This window comes from Equus caballus, chromosome 1 (genome assembly GCF_041296265.1).
Source record: "Equus caballus isolate H_3958 breed thoroughbred chromosome 1, TB-T2T, whole genome shotgun sequence".
NCBI lineage: Eukaryota > Metazoa > Chordata > Mammalia > Perissodactyla > Equidae > Equus > Equus caballus.
In genome coordinates, this window is record NC_091684.1 from 175902819 (window position 1) to 175918220 (window position 15402).

A 15402-nucleotide genomic window follows, 5' to 3' on the forward strand; every position below is an offset into this window, starting at 1 on the left:
TAACAAATCTGTGAGGACACTTACCTTGTCCACTTTTCTCAGTGTAGTGGATGGTTAGGTCAAAGGCTCCTTTTGTCCCTTTTTTATTAAGGACATTCTGTGCAAGGCGTGAAAATGCCTTTTCTCAATGTCCATACTGAATGTCACCATCATTAGTTTTGAAAATCCTTCCCGATTAGATAAGCAAAAAATTATTAATGTTTTAATTTGCATTGATTAATTAGTGAGCTTTTACTTTTTTCTTAATGTTGATTGTATTTTTTCTTAACTTTCATATTAATCTTCTTAGCCTAGCTTTCTAAAGACCTGGTTCATGTAGATGTCATGGGCTGCAGAATCTCTAGTGTGCATGTGCCATATTTTACCATTTCCCTCTTTTGGACATTAATACTGATTCCAATTTGAGGTATATTATTAAATAATGGTGCATGAACATCTTTATGGACAATACACACAGCCTCACACTTTAGACACATGTAGCAATAAGTCCTAGAAATAAAAGTCACTAGATCAAGAGAGAGAAATAGATATAAAGTGACTTTGAATCCATTTTAAGGAAACAGGTGCCATCAAGAGCAGCCCAGCCTTCCTGATGCTACAGGCCCTTGAAGGTCGTCATTTTCCTTCAAAACGTGTGTCATTCTAGCTCAAGTGCTCCTATCAGGTGTGAGGGGGAACTGTCCCACCAGGCACTGTCCTTCAAGGCCACATTCCCATGTCCCTGGTGGCAGATATCCCTGGCTACTCTCTTGCTGGCTCTGGCTTACACCCTGTGGCTCCGTAAGGCTCCTTGTGGCTGACTTTCTGGGGTCTCTATTTCTTTTGTGTGATGGCTTCTTGTCCTTTTTTACTGCTGTGACCTGAAGTTGTCCACTGGCTCCTGCACCTTCTACCTTACATTTGTTCATCTCCACATGTGCATTCAGCTCTTCCCTCCCCTGTGCTTTTGCTGGTGCTGTGGGCCCCAGGGGAGGCTTGAAAGATGGACATGGGGACAGTCTTAGATGAAAAATGGGCTTTCATTTACTTTTCTATATGCTGGATTTCGCTTTTCACATCCATGAATTGGTCATGTTTGTCACATCCAGTTCACAAGTGGTGCTGTTTGAAGGATCCACCATCCTAAAATAAGGTCATCTGGGTCATGATAGTGAATGCAAATAATCAATAACCCATTCACAGATAAGAAAAATAGAGTGATATTTACTGAGCCAATGCTGAGGACTAACCCAGAAGTTCTGTCTCCACCAGGGAACAAAGCAGTTCAGAGAAGCATGGTTTAGAGCATGGCTACGACCATTTCACAAGCAAGAACATATGGAAGCATGACAGGAATACAATGTTTTCCCAAAAGTCCCAAGCACATGTTTTGCTGCAGTTTAGCACATACATAGCAGGTCAAATTGACCTTGGTCCTCTGGGAAGAAGAGTTTATCTTGAAAGAAGTGCTGGCATTGGCGTCAGAGAAAGGGAGACATTCATCCTTGTCTTTAAAGAGTGCATTCTTTGCTTTGGGAAAATGTTTGAAGCAGATGTACAGTGTGTGTTGGGTGGGTCAGAAGTCAGGCTGCTCTGGGGAAAACAAGTTTTAGGCTGAATCATTGTTAAACCAGAATGGCTTACATATCAATAAGTAAAACCTTCTCATTATTCTTATTATTTTCGTTACAATGAAAGGTCTTACACTTCAAATGTGGCACTTTGTGGGTTTGTAGACTGCGGCTCATGCCTTCTACATGTCAGTAAATAAAGATAAGGCTGCCCAGGTGCCTCCTCCCCGCTCCCTCCCCTCCAGACATGGACTCCACTGAGCGCAGACTGGGGACCTCAGGACCTGTGAGTCTCTGAGTCTCTTCCAATGTCACACGGCCCTGGTGGAATCAAACAAGGTCACCCAGATGAAACTGTAGTGTACAATACAGATAAAATACAGAGAATTTAATTATTTTCAAGGCAATCTTGAGGATTCCAAACACAGATCCATCTGCCAAACTGACCTGCGTGGGGGAAGGGGAGGAATCAGGGGAGTTTAGAAGAAATTTCCCCTCACTGTAAGTTTCCCAGCATCCGGGACAGAAGCTATTATGTGTTTGGCACAAAGAGAGAAATGAAGAAATGATGTATTCATGGATGGCCTAGTGATCCTTTTCAGGGCTGCAGGCCGGGGGCCCTCAGGCTCACAAAGCTGCTGTAACCCAGGTTGGCAGCAGTGGGAGTCAGGCCAGGCTGAAAGGGGCTGAGGCTGCTGAGTGACTCCACCACCACATTTCCTGAAGCCCTGGGGGATGCTGGGCTGGATTGAGGACCAGAACTGTCCTTGCTCAGGTGGGAAGTGAGTACTGGCTTCTCTGACAGGGATCAGTTGGGCAGAACTCTGTTAGGGAGATGAGAGAGAGGCTGTCTCAAAACAGGGTGGGCTGGAAGGGAAAGGGGCTGGTGGCCAGGGCAGTAGGATGGAAAACAGGAGGTGGTCTGGGACAATCAGCCTGGGAGGAAGGTTAACTGAGCTCAGTGCTGACCCAGTGCAGGGCAGGAAATGGGACCTGAGTGAGGTTGGGGGCCATCATGGGAGCACCTGAGCGTCCAAAGCTAAAATATCCTGGCTGTGGGAGAAGCTGCCCCCACTAGAGAGAGAGTCTCTGGCAACAGGAACCTCAGTGCCCACGGCCTGGCCCCCTGGCCTCCTGGGTCCCTGGAGTTACTCTCCTCCCACTGCCCTGCTCCTCTCTCTGCCAAATTGTCAGGGTGTTGGTGATGGTGGTTGGGTTAGAGAAGGTAAGAATTTTCTAAGACTCAGGCAGGAACATATTTTGGGGAAGAAGATTGTCCTTTTATAATGGGCAGCCTTTAGACTCAGCCCTTGCACAGGGCCAAGCACCACAGAGGCATGACTGAGAAAGGATATGGCATAGGGTTTAGGGGAAAGGAGGGCTGGAGGAGAAAGGAGGAAGGACAGCCCACAACTGACAGCAGAGGGCTGCCTGGAGCATGCTGTTGCGTGTTGAAAGTGATTCAGTGAGTCAGTGAGACTTCAGTCATACTCGCTAGAGATCCATTTATTACGTCCCTGCAGTCCCACTGCCTGCCCCATGGGAGTCCTGCCTCTACCCCAGAAAAGATGGTCAGGCACAGAGGAAGGTCGGCCTCCTGCCTGCTGCTTAAAGCGCTTCGTTGTTCTCTTTATCCAGGGCAGAAAGTGTGAGACCTTCACGAATACTGGTGGAGCGTACCTGGTTTTTGTTCAGAGGAGGAAATACCCTGGGCCACGTTTTCACAGATGAGGGGGATCCCAGAGTCCTCCAGGTTGCAGAGAGAGGAAGGACTGAGCTGGCCTTCCCATGGTCCTGCCCTTCCTGCCACTCCAGGGGTCAATGGTCTCTATTAGGGGCCCTCGTGGAAGATCAGGGCTAGGGCAGGTTTTGTCACTTCCCTCATCCCAGGCTCCAGCCTGGCTCTGACTGTTCCTTGAAGCTCCACCCAGGCCAAGGCTTTCACTCCAATCCTCGGGGATATTTTGGTGAGGACACGCTATGGGAAACTGATACTACCTATGATCAGCCTACATGCCTGATCATAAAAACTTAAAAACTAAAAGTTTTTAGGTAGGCTTAAAAACTAAAGACTGAATTCGGATATGCAGGCTGCACAAGCTCTCAGGCTGAGGCATGAAGTTATGGCCACTCCCATTCCTGAGAGCTCCCCATTTCCTGTCTCCCTTGGCCTGTCTGGGTAGATGCTAGAAATCTTACCTTGAAACTCTTCTCCATCTTCTTCGGGTCCCCCACACAATTCTGGGTGGCCCCACTGTTATAGCTCTCGAAGAGGGATTCACTCTCCTGCCCTTCTGCATGGTCAGCTCCACCTCCTGAGGATTGGTTTCTAAAGTGTCAGTTGAGACTTTCCCCCTGTCGGCCACACTGTACACCTCTCTGTGCCTCACCAGGGCCTTGCCCCTGGACAGGCTGTAAGGCCTCCCAGCTGCAGTCGGCTTGGCCTTTCTCTCCAGCTGATGGGAACTGGCAAGAAAGTCCAGCTCAGCCACTGGACACCGGGATGGGGCCGCACTGACCTCCCTCTCCCCTGAGCCACTTGGTCTTAGTCAGGTGGCCAGGACAGGGAGGAGGAAAGCGACAGGTCACACTGGGAGGGGAAAAAATCTGGACCCAGGACAATAAAAGCAGCTGGGAGGTTTCCTTACCTTTAGTATCAAGATGTCATTAGAGAAGTTCTTAAGATTAATGTCTGAGTGACAGATGGCTTCTCTTATAGTGATGACCTGCTGGGTCCTCTCTGGCTCCCGAATGACGTGGGCCCCACAGTTGACACTGATTGAGCTGCATAGAAAGTAGAATAGGGATGTGGGGGAGATAGAGTCACAGGAGATCCATCTTCAGAGCTATGATGGGCGGGTGACATGGGGCAGGACGGGGTGTAGTTAGGGGAAATCTGTACAACAGGTGGACTGGGCAGTGAGTGACTCTGTCCCCTGTGCTTCTCAATGACGTTGAGGATAGGTCACCTAGAAGATTTCTCTTGCTCTCAGGCAATATTGAGAAAATACTCCGAGTTTGCCTTTTGACCCTAATGCATGCTTTCATCCTCCCCAGCTGCTTTCTTTGGCCAGTGTGGTCTTTCTTCTCAACTGGGCCACTTGCTCTCACCTCTGACCCTCTGACTCCAAAGCTCGACTGTCCTATTTCTCACTTTCCATGGCCTGGATATGTTCCCAGGTGGCTCTTCTTATTTGCTGTCTTCACCTTGAGTTACCAGGAGCCTGGGGAGCTCCCCTGGGCTGCAGCCCTTGGGAAGAGGAAAGGGATCCCTGCAGGGGTCTCAGGAGGTGTCAGTTGTCTGTGGCCCCTCACCTTCCCCAGCAGTGACCAGTCCTTAGAACAATGTCCTTTCCCATGAGGATGCCGCCACATTTGTTCATTTTGTCCTTAAGTAGAAACTGAACGAAGGCCATGTAGGGGCGGGAGTGGAGCTTGGCCTCAAGTCCTTCGACGATGTCCTCTGAAAGAAAAGGTTGGAAGATGGGCTTTCTGGGAGTGGTTGTGGGTCAGGATGGAAAGCTCTGGAAAGTGATGATTGAGGGTGGGGTCTAAAGTGCTCTGCACACACCGGGGGAGAGTCCTCCCAGGTTATCCTTGCAGCAGAATAATCTTCTCTGAACATAAAGCCTCAGAACTCCCTGTGAGAAAAGGGAGGACAGTCCTCAACCTACTTCAAACCATGCATGGAAGAGATGAGAGCCGTCTTCATGATGCTGGAGTCCCAGGGGATTGTGGACAGGGCTCCCCTGATCTTCTGTCTCAGGAAGTCTCCTAACCCATCTGTGCTTCTGCTAATATCCCAATTATGTCCTGTCTTTTATCTAATAATCTTTCTGTGAGCTTTTGGAGTTGGATTTTCTAAAATCTTCATATCCTAGTGTTTAACCCATCCTAGGATCTCCTTAAACAATTTTAGCCTGTGTGAATGAATGACCTTCACTGAGCTTTAGGTTGAAGTTTGTTGGGGATCATGTTGGTGAGATAGAAGTCCATCATCGTGTGGGGAGGGCACTGTGTGGAGCAACCAAAAGCCTGGGAAGGCAGGGGAAGGTGGGGCAGAAAATGGCATCCCTGGGCCTCTGGCAGACTCAAGGCAACAGGGGAATCCTGCGGCAGTCATCCAGCCACTTCTGAGATCCACCGCACCCTGGACAGAGATGAGGGTGTGACGGCACTGAGAAATGAACTTGTTAAGCTGGGTCCACGGACATGTCCCACTACTGAAGTTGGTTTATCTGAGCTGTCCTTTCTTGAGTGGGAGTGATTGATTTTAATTCATTGTCTTCTTAGGTTCAAGACCTCTGCCGAATGCCTTTCTGTGAACAACTCACTTGCCAGGTGATAAGAGAGAGCCTCACACACTAAATCTTTTAGTGAACACCCTTCCTTCTTGCCATCCTTGTTGAGTGTCTGTGCAGAATCTTACTTATTAGTCTAGGTTTGGGATGGGAGTTGGGGTCTAGAAAGTCCTTGGGCTGAAACTGAGGAAAATCCCTAACTTTGCTAGGCAGAAGGGTCAGGAATACAAACCACTTGTGTGATGGGCTGGAGCCTCTGGAATGGGGATGGTCACTCACCGGTCCCAGCCTCAGGAGGCAGAAGTAAGGCCAACAAGAGCAGGAGTGGCTGCAGCTTCACTGAAGTTCTGCCCAGGTCAGAGCTGCTGGTGTTTCTTCTTTCCAGACACACGGTCCATAACTGGAAGGCAGGCGTGGAGGCTCAGGACCTCAGAGACCTCCTAGACCTGTGCTCTTCTGGTTGTCTTGTGCCATCTGCAAGCTGGTTGGTTGAAGTTCTCTGACTTGGGTAGGTGACAGTCGCACTGTCACCAGCCACTTGCACTCCTAATGCAGAGTCACAAGGTGAAAGCAAGAAGAAAGAACAAGAAGGCGAAGCCTGTGCTGCAGGCAGTGGAGGAGCTGGACCCCAGAAGCCCCTCAGTGACTGAATCTAGAATGTCTCCATTTCTCAGCTCTTGGCTCTTTTTCCATCCCAAAGAAGTCATGCGTAATTATTTAGCAAGCTAGGTCCAGGGAGATGAGTGAGATGGCTCCTGCCCTCGAGAAGATGGCACTCGCTGGAGTAGACTGGAATCAGTGGTTAGAGTGGTAAGGGCTGTGATGGGCTCTGCTTGGTGTTGTGAGATAGAGGTTGGACCTGCCTTAACAGCATGTAGATCTGGACATACCCCCAAACCCCAAATGGTAACTCCACTTCCTCTCTGATCACCAGTCCAGCCTCATCTTTTGGAATATTTAGAATCCCCTTGTTAAACGTAAATATTCTGTGACCAAGAGGGCTTCTCTTATCCCCCAGTTTTGAACAAAAGTCCTGGCCTTGATATTCATTGGACCAAAACAAGCCATCCTTGAGTCCATCAGAACTGAGTTGCCTTATTGGTCTATTCTTGAATCATTTGGCACCCCTGGCCCTGAGGTGGGGACTGTTCCACTCAAATGATGGTATCTGTTTTCTGGTGACAGGGTATCCCTTGAGAAATGCTGGTCACTGGGGCCAGTTGAGGGGAAAATGGGTGCCGATCATCCTAAGAATTAGCATACGGTTAAGTATTCTTTGTCCTGGGTCCAGTGAGCCATGGCTCTGATGTCTGGGCCTAACAATTATATTCATTTGTCAACAGATTATCTGAATACTGTCTCCAGTATGACAACAGATGAAAGAGTAATGGAAAAGAAGGCATTTAGAGTTCTAAACAGCCCACTTTCAATTCTGTTAAAGCAAAAACATCTTATGAAGACACATAAAGAGAGTGGAAGGCAACCTGCTTAAGCATTAATGATGCTGATCTCTGAGTGGTGGAATTCTCAGGAATTTTAATGTTCTCATTGATGTGTTCTGCCTTTAACTGTCTTTCTATGATGAATATGTATTACTTTTCTACCCAAAATACATTTTCCCATAGTCGAAGCACCTGCATCAATGGCAAACATTCAGCAGACCACTTCTTTTTAGTGCAGCCTTCTCTAAGGTGGATGTTTTAAAAATGAGGTTACTTTACTGAATCCATTCTTATTTACAAGATTTAGAGATTCTTGAAAAATGGAAGAATAATTTACTGAAAAGCTATAGGCTCTGGGAGATTTTTGTGAATAAAGGAAGATTTAAGTATTTCTACTCTAGAGGTGGAAGCTTGTTAAGTCCCTGGCAGCCTCCCCTCTATCCCCTTCCACCCAGTGCATTTCTGTTTTCTGCCCCAGAGAAGATGGATGGATCAAACCTTGTGGCACTTTCTATCCAGGGTAGAAATCTTGAGGTCCTGGTATAGACTGCTGGATGTTTCCCATTCCTTTTTCCAAAGGAGACAGTGGTCTGGGTCACATTTTTACACAGGACATGGTCCCTGGAGTCCCCCTGTGGGCCGGGGAGGAGGAACTGAGCTGGGTCTTCTCCCGGCCCTCCTCTCCCTGCTGCCCTGTGGTTAAGTGGTCTCTGTTAAGGGCCTTTGAACGAGATCTGGGACATGACAGCCTTTTGGCCTTCCTTGGTCCTGGAGCCCCAGCCTGGCTCTTACAATCCCCTTTTTCTCCTCCCCTAGGAAGGCTCTGTTTACAAGTGGCTGTAGGACTGTCCCCTATCCCTCCAGGGTGATGACACCAGAGACTGAGTTGGTGACAAGGCTGCACACATAAAGATATAGCTAGCTCCCACTTTCCCAGATCTCCTCATAGCTAGGCTGTACCCAGTGCTGAGAATGGAAAATGCTGGGGATCTCACCTTAAAAAGAGTTTTCCTTTTTGTTGGGTCCCTCACACATATCTGGGTGGTGGTGTGGTAACGGTCTTTGTAGCAAGAGATGCGTTGCTTGTCCCTTTGGACTTCAAGTTATACCTCATGCAGTTTTTTAGCTGAGGGACTACTCCCACCCAGATGCTCCCGGTTAGCAACACTGCATACCATCCTTGGCTTTGCCAGTTCTCTCCTCCTGGGCAGTCTGAGGGGGTTCACAGAGGCAGTCAGGTTGGCCATCCTCTTCAAGCTGAAGGCAGAGGAAAGGAATCCATAAAGACTCCAGGGATCATCATGGGGTTGCCTTCTTCACAGCCCTGAGACAAGTGAAGGGGTCATACTGAGAAGGAGGGACAGGAATGAGGTCGTGGGGGATGCAAAACCTCAGGATTAAAGTGTGCAAGAACCAGTGGAGCCATGTGCCCTACCCTTAGTAACACAATGTCCTTGGAGAAATTCCTAGGCTTGTGGTCTGGGTGGGGGATGGCTCCTCTCACAGGGATGACCTGCTGGCTCCTTTCCTGCTCTTGCGTGTTGTAAGCCCCCAGGGTGAAGTGAATTGAACGCAGAGAGTAGAGAGGGAGGTAGATGCACAGGAGTTGCACCCCAGGAGCTGTGAAGGAGGCAGGGAGGCTTGGCACAGGGCAGGACTGGAATGGGGAGGAATTACAGGGGTGGGGTCCCGGGGCTGAGCATCTCCATGTCCTATGCATCTTAGCATCCCATGCTGGGTTGCAGCTCCTGGAGCAGATTCCAGGTACTCAGTCGGTACAGAGCTTACCTTTCTCTAAGCAAAACTGTGAGTTTCTCCTCTGTGTCATCTGGGCTTAGCGCACAACCGCAGCCTCCTCCTGATGCCACCTTTGATCACCCTCTCTCTTCCATAGACTCCTTGCATGGACTTATGCCTCTTTCCCCACAGCTTGTCTGTCCTCTGAAGGGCTCTTCAGTGTTACTAGGTGGCCCAGGTCTGCAACCCCTGAGAAGAGTCTTCTTTGTGAGGTGTTGCCCGAAGGGTGGGGCCACACGGTGCTCCTCACCTTCGTCAACAGCGAGCTGCTGTCAGCACAAAGTCCTCAAGTACAAGGAAACCCCCACAGCTTTTTCTATTCTCTGGAGTCTGGATCAGAAAATGCCAGATAGGAACAAGAATAAGGCTTGGTCTCATGACCTCTGAAGATTTTCCCCGAAAGAAGAATTCTACCCTGCTTGCCGTGCTCATGGCGTCACAGGCTGGAGCAGGGAAATGGGGACAAAGGAGAGCAGGGCGGGAAGAAGTTGGGGTGGCAAATAGTGGGCTCTGTAGTATCCAGCAGCAACCAAAAATGGGGTCCTGTGGGTTTCTGGAGTGGCAATCCGGGCTTGCTTAGTGACCCAGCACACTCAGACTCTCTCTCTCTGACAAAGAGAAGAGCAGTCCTCATTCTTTAACTCCTGCTGCTGATATACCAGTTGACAGACAGGAATGATGTTTGGAACAAGCTATGAATGCCCATTGGATCCTGGAAAATCCTTTCCCTGATGTTCTCTGGGTCCTGTCCCCTGTCTTGTTTTCCAGACATCACTGGGCTGCTGGTCTGTAATATTCGGGACAATGAGCTCAAGATGCTGGATTGTGTTTGATCTTTGTCTACTTGAGTCTGACACATCATAGGTGCCCAGTAAATGTCTTGGCTGCTCGAAGAAATGGCTCAGAGTTAGCCTCTGAGGAGGGGAGATTGGGGTAGTGCTGTTAGGGGTCTGAGCAGCAGGCAAGATGGAGCCTGCCAAAGCTGCTGTGACCATTGACTGAAAAGTTACCAGAGAGAACTTGAAAGTGAACTGGGGTGCCACCAACTTTGGGATCAACTGGATCCTCAGCTTTTTTCCTGGGCAGCATGGGAATGACAAAGCTTGGAGAAGGGAGTGGTAATGGAGGATAGAGTTTAGGTCATTGAGTTAGAAAGCTGGTGGGCCTTACTTTGATTTCAGAAGCCAGCCCCTTTCTCCAAGCTGCCCTTTCCTGGGGAATTAATTGTTTCTCATTCCCTCTTCCAACCTCCTTCCAGATGCCTCTGTAAAAGAACCCGCTTTCCAGATGACAAGCGTAGGGCTTTGAGAGGCACAGTACCCACTGGCCCTTCTGGAGAACAGCGTTCTGCCCTGCCATTCCTGCTGAGTTTTCATTATGCATAAGATTTGCTGGTGTTTGAGGGATGTTGGACCTGGAGTTCAGAAAGTTCCTGGGATGGACCGGCACCAGGATGCGTCTGAGTGCAGCATTGGAGCTGGGCTGTGCCAGTGTGAGAGGAAGCTGCACCTCTATTGGTGGGGACAGACACTGACCTGCCTCTTCCCTGCAGGACTTGAAAGGCCAACAGGAGCGTCAGTGACTAAGTGTCCCAAGGAAGACTGCTAAGGTCACAGCTGCTGGTACTTCCTCCTTGTCATGTAACTCCCAAGTGTCTCCTCAGTGTTGTGGCCTTTATCACATAAGTTTCCCTCTGAATGCCTCACACTGCTGTCTGATCAAGTCCTCGGGCCTGAGTGGGGGAAGAGCTTATCAGTCACCACACAAGCACTCGTAGCTATTGTCTCAGTGCTGAGCATACTCACAGGAAGCAGGGACTTCTGGCCACATGTGGGGTGGTTGGGGGTATTGATAGCCAGTAGTAGGTCCTTGAGCACCTGCAACCTGACTCTTGTGATGATAGATCTAAGATCATCTTCATTTCCTTGACTCTCTTTGGATGTCATTATTGAGGATGATCATTTATGGAAGCCCTTTTCTATGTGAGACTAGGGGATATTGAGATGAGATTCCTTGCTTCTAGTGGAGGTGCCAAAGCCATCAGCGAGCGGACAATGATGGTGAGGACCATGGTTAGAGGGGTGGACAGAAAGTAGGGTACTTGCTGAAGAGGGTGCATTCCAGTTACTAAAGAACTGAGTGGTTTAACAGAACCAGAACAACATTGATTTTGCCCATGAATCTGTGTTTTGGTCAGGGTTTAGTGTGGATAGGTACCCTCTGTTCCCTCGGTGTCAGGGGAGGCTTGAAGCCCGGAGGTCAGAATCACCTGAAGGCTCGCTCATACATTCCCAGTGATTGGTGCTGGCTGTATGCTCGGCACGTCCCTTCCTCTCCACGAGGGCCTCTCAAGTAGTCTCTGTGCATGAGATTGCTGGGTCTTCCTCGCAACGTGATGCTTGGCTTCCCCAGAGTGAGCATCTCCCAAAATGCCAGCCAGGTAGAAGCTGTTCTTTTGATTACCTAGACTTTGAAGTCATAATGCATCCATTCTACAATATTTCTCTATTTGGGGCAATCAAAATCCACCCCATAGCCCCAAGTAAAAAGGAAAGAGCATAAACCCCACCTGTGAGTGGGAGGAGTGTTGCAGTCCTATAAGAAGAACTTGTGGGATGGGCCATATACAGAGGCCATCCCAGCAAAGCACAATCTGTCAAGCTGCTCTAGGTGCCTGTAGAGTTGGTCAGAGGCTCTGATCCTTCTAAGTCTAGGTCACGGCTTTTGGTTGGCAGGAGTCTGCTCTGTCCAAATCCCATGTCCTGAGAACGGAAGAAGGTTGATTCTTCCCAAAGTTATTCTCCTCAATGAATTACTGATACCACGTGAAATGGGAATGGATGCCAGGGAGTCAAAGCAGTATTCTCACACCACTGCCCAGAGAACGACATTTCTCATATCCCAGTACCAGTTGCTAAACGAGTCCTGATTATCTCCCGATAATGGAAAAAGAGGAGTGAGGCATGGAATTGAAAATACTGTTGGTTCTAAACATGTTGATCCAAATTCTCTTAAAAATCAATAGAACCTTAGTTAAAGAAACAAAGCACAATGTCAATGGTGAGTCTGGCAGGGGATCCACAGTGAACCAGATCAAGGTATCCAAGCCGTGTCTGTGTGGGGTGAGGAAGGTGCTCACGTCAGGCCTCCCTCCTGTGTGGACACCCTCCTCACCTCACGTTGGCTCAGACACCCTGCACTGGGCAGCACAGCTTGGGGTGTCAGACTACCTGTGAGGTGAGGATGGCAGCCCAGTGCAGGGAGTGGATGCCCAAGTCGGGTGAGCAGGGTGTTCACATAAGGGGCTGGCCTAGTAGGTGGTATTGGAGCTCAAGTGGGGAGACAGGGGCCTCTACAGCGGGGCAGGCTGGTCCAATTTGTCAGAGCAGGCTGCTTAGGGTGAGGTGGGCTTTGGCCTGAAGGGGCTACTGATGTGGAATGTCAGAGCCTGCACAGAGCAAGGAGGAGACCCATTTAGCGGAAGTTGGGGATGTGAGAGATTTGTTAGGGGATGAGAGGAGATCCTCTGTGGGGATTAATCAAATAAGTAAGCATAGTAAAGCTAATGATTAGATGTCTAAAGATTTGAAGGTATTGATGGTATCGATGGTGATTTCCTGGGTTTGATGGCTGAATTGTGGTTGTGTAAGAGTGTCCTTGTTTGCCACTTAAAGTATTTGGGAAGTGACAGAGCACCACGTCAGTAACTTTACTCTCAAATGGCTCAAGAAAACGCAAGATCTTGTATTGTACTTGCAATTTTTCTGTCAGCTTGAGATTGTTTCAAAATTAGAAGAAAATCCATAGCTTTCACATATGGAAACAACCATCAGTTTGACGATACATCTGAAAAGAAAACCTGTTAATAGCAACAAAAAAAACAAGATGCTAGGAAAAACGTAACCAGAATTCTGAAAAATTTATTTGTGGACAACTTTTAAATACTTCTTAAAACACAAGAATAGACTTGAGTTATAGAAAGATAGTCTTATTTCTCAGATAGTATGGATTTACAACAAAAAGGTGTAATTTCTCCCCAAATTAATATATAAATTTAATGTGATTCCAATAAAATGCCAATTTTTTCCCTAGTGTTACACAAGTTTAGACAATTTCTAAAATTTATTTGGAAAATAAGCAAGCAAGATTAGCAAGGGAAATTAGGAGAAAAAGAAAAAAGACTAGTAATGGAGAGGATTAACACTGTCAGATATTAAGAACATCTTATAAAACATCTTTCCTGAAAACAGTGTGGCACTGACTCATGAAACCATCAAACAGAATAGAAAATCCAGAAACATTCTCAATTACATAAGGAAGTGTAGTTTATCATAAGGGGGCAGTTCAAATCGTTGGGGGAAATGATGGACATCTTAATAAATGATACTGGAACAACTAGATAGTGATTTGTTAAGAGATTAAGTTGGAGTCATATTTCACATAAACCACCAGAATAAACTGCAAACAGATAAGAGATTCAAGTACACAAAACAATATCATTCATGCACTAGAAATAAACATGGATAAATTCCTTTATAAACTGAGGAAGGGAAAAGCCTTTCCAGCAATGACTCTAAATCCATAAACATTAATAGAAAAGATTGACAAATAAACTTCGACATGTAAAAAAAAAATTTAAGGTTTTTATGTCAGAAAGCAGTGTAAGCAAATTGAAAATACAGACAGCAAACTTGGAAGAAACTATTGCAACACATATCACAATTAAAAAGCTAATCTATCTAATATATAAAGAACTGTGGAAATTCAGAAGAAAAAGATCAAAAACCTGATAGAAGAATGGGCAAAAGACTAGACAATTCACAGGAAAGTATATTTAAAACATTCTATTGAGTCTCAAGCTCACTCATATGAAGAGAAATGGAAATAACATATGGAAAAAAATAGAAATAAAAGTTCTATTGAGACACTCTATTTCATCTCATAAGTGACCAAAAATTCTAAAGTTAAACTGCCCACTCCACGAGCAAGGCTGTTTTCTTCGGCTTGGTGTTGCAGGATACGTCTTTTTTTTTCTTCTGTAATTTTACTTTTACCTTATTTGTGTTTGTATTTAAGACTGTCTACTGTCAACAGCAGAAAATTGGTCTTGCATTTTTTTATCCAGATTGACAATCTCTGCCCTTTAGTTGCAGTGTCTAACCTGCTTACATTTAATGCAACTACTGATAGGATTAGGGTGAAGAAGACCATGTTGATACTTGATTTCTACTTGTGTGATTGATTTTTTTCCTTTGCCCTTCTTTTCCTGCCTTCTTTCGTTATATCTCCTTTTGTCTTCTTTATTGGCTTTAAGTTCTATCTCTGTATATTATTTTAGTGGCTACTCTAGGATTGCAATATGCCTCCTTCACATATCACAATCTATTTTGAAGTAATGTTATACCACTTCATATAAGAACATTGTAATAAAATATTTCCATTTACCCTCCCCTCCTACGCTTTGAGTTATTTTTATCATACATTTGGCTACTATGTTCCATAAATCCTAAAGCTTTTTGCCGTAAATAGTCATTAATCTTTAAATGAAATTTATATAAAGTCTTTTAAATTTGGTACCATTTCACAATTTTATTTCTCTTTTGTCCTTCCTGCCTACAATGGAGAACATTTCTCTTCAGCCTGAGCAACTTCTTTTAGTCTTTTTTTTTTTTTTTTTTTTACTTTTTATTAAGATTATGATAGTTTACAACCTTGTGAAATTTCAGTTGTACATTATTGCCAGTCATGTTGTAGGTACGCCACTTCACCCTTTGTGCCTACCCCCCAAGCCCCCTTTCCCCTAGTAACCACCAATCTGTTCTCTTTGTCTACGTGTTCAACTTCCATCTATGGGTGGAGTCATACAGAGTTCGTCTTTCTCTTTCTGGCTTATTTCGCTTAACATAATACCTTCAAGGTCCATCCATGGTGTTGTGAATGGGACGATTTTATCCTTTTTTATGGCTGAGTAGTATTCCATTGTATATATATAACATATCTTCTTTATCCAATCATCAGTTGATGGACACTTACGTTGCTTCCATGTCTTGGCTATTGTAAATAATGCTGCAATGAACATAGGGGTGCACGGGACTTTTGGAATTGCTGATTTCAAGTTCTTTGGATAGATACACAGTAGTGGGATGGCTGGGTTATATGATATTTGTATTTTTAATTTTTTGAGAAATTTCCATACTGTTTTCCATAGTGGCTGCACCAGTTTGCATTCCCACCAACAGCGTGTGAGGGTTCCCTTTCCTCCACAACTTCTCCAAAATTTGTCACTTTTTGTTTTGGTTATTTTAGCCATTC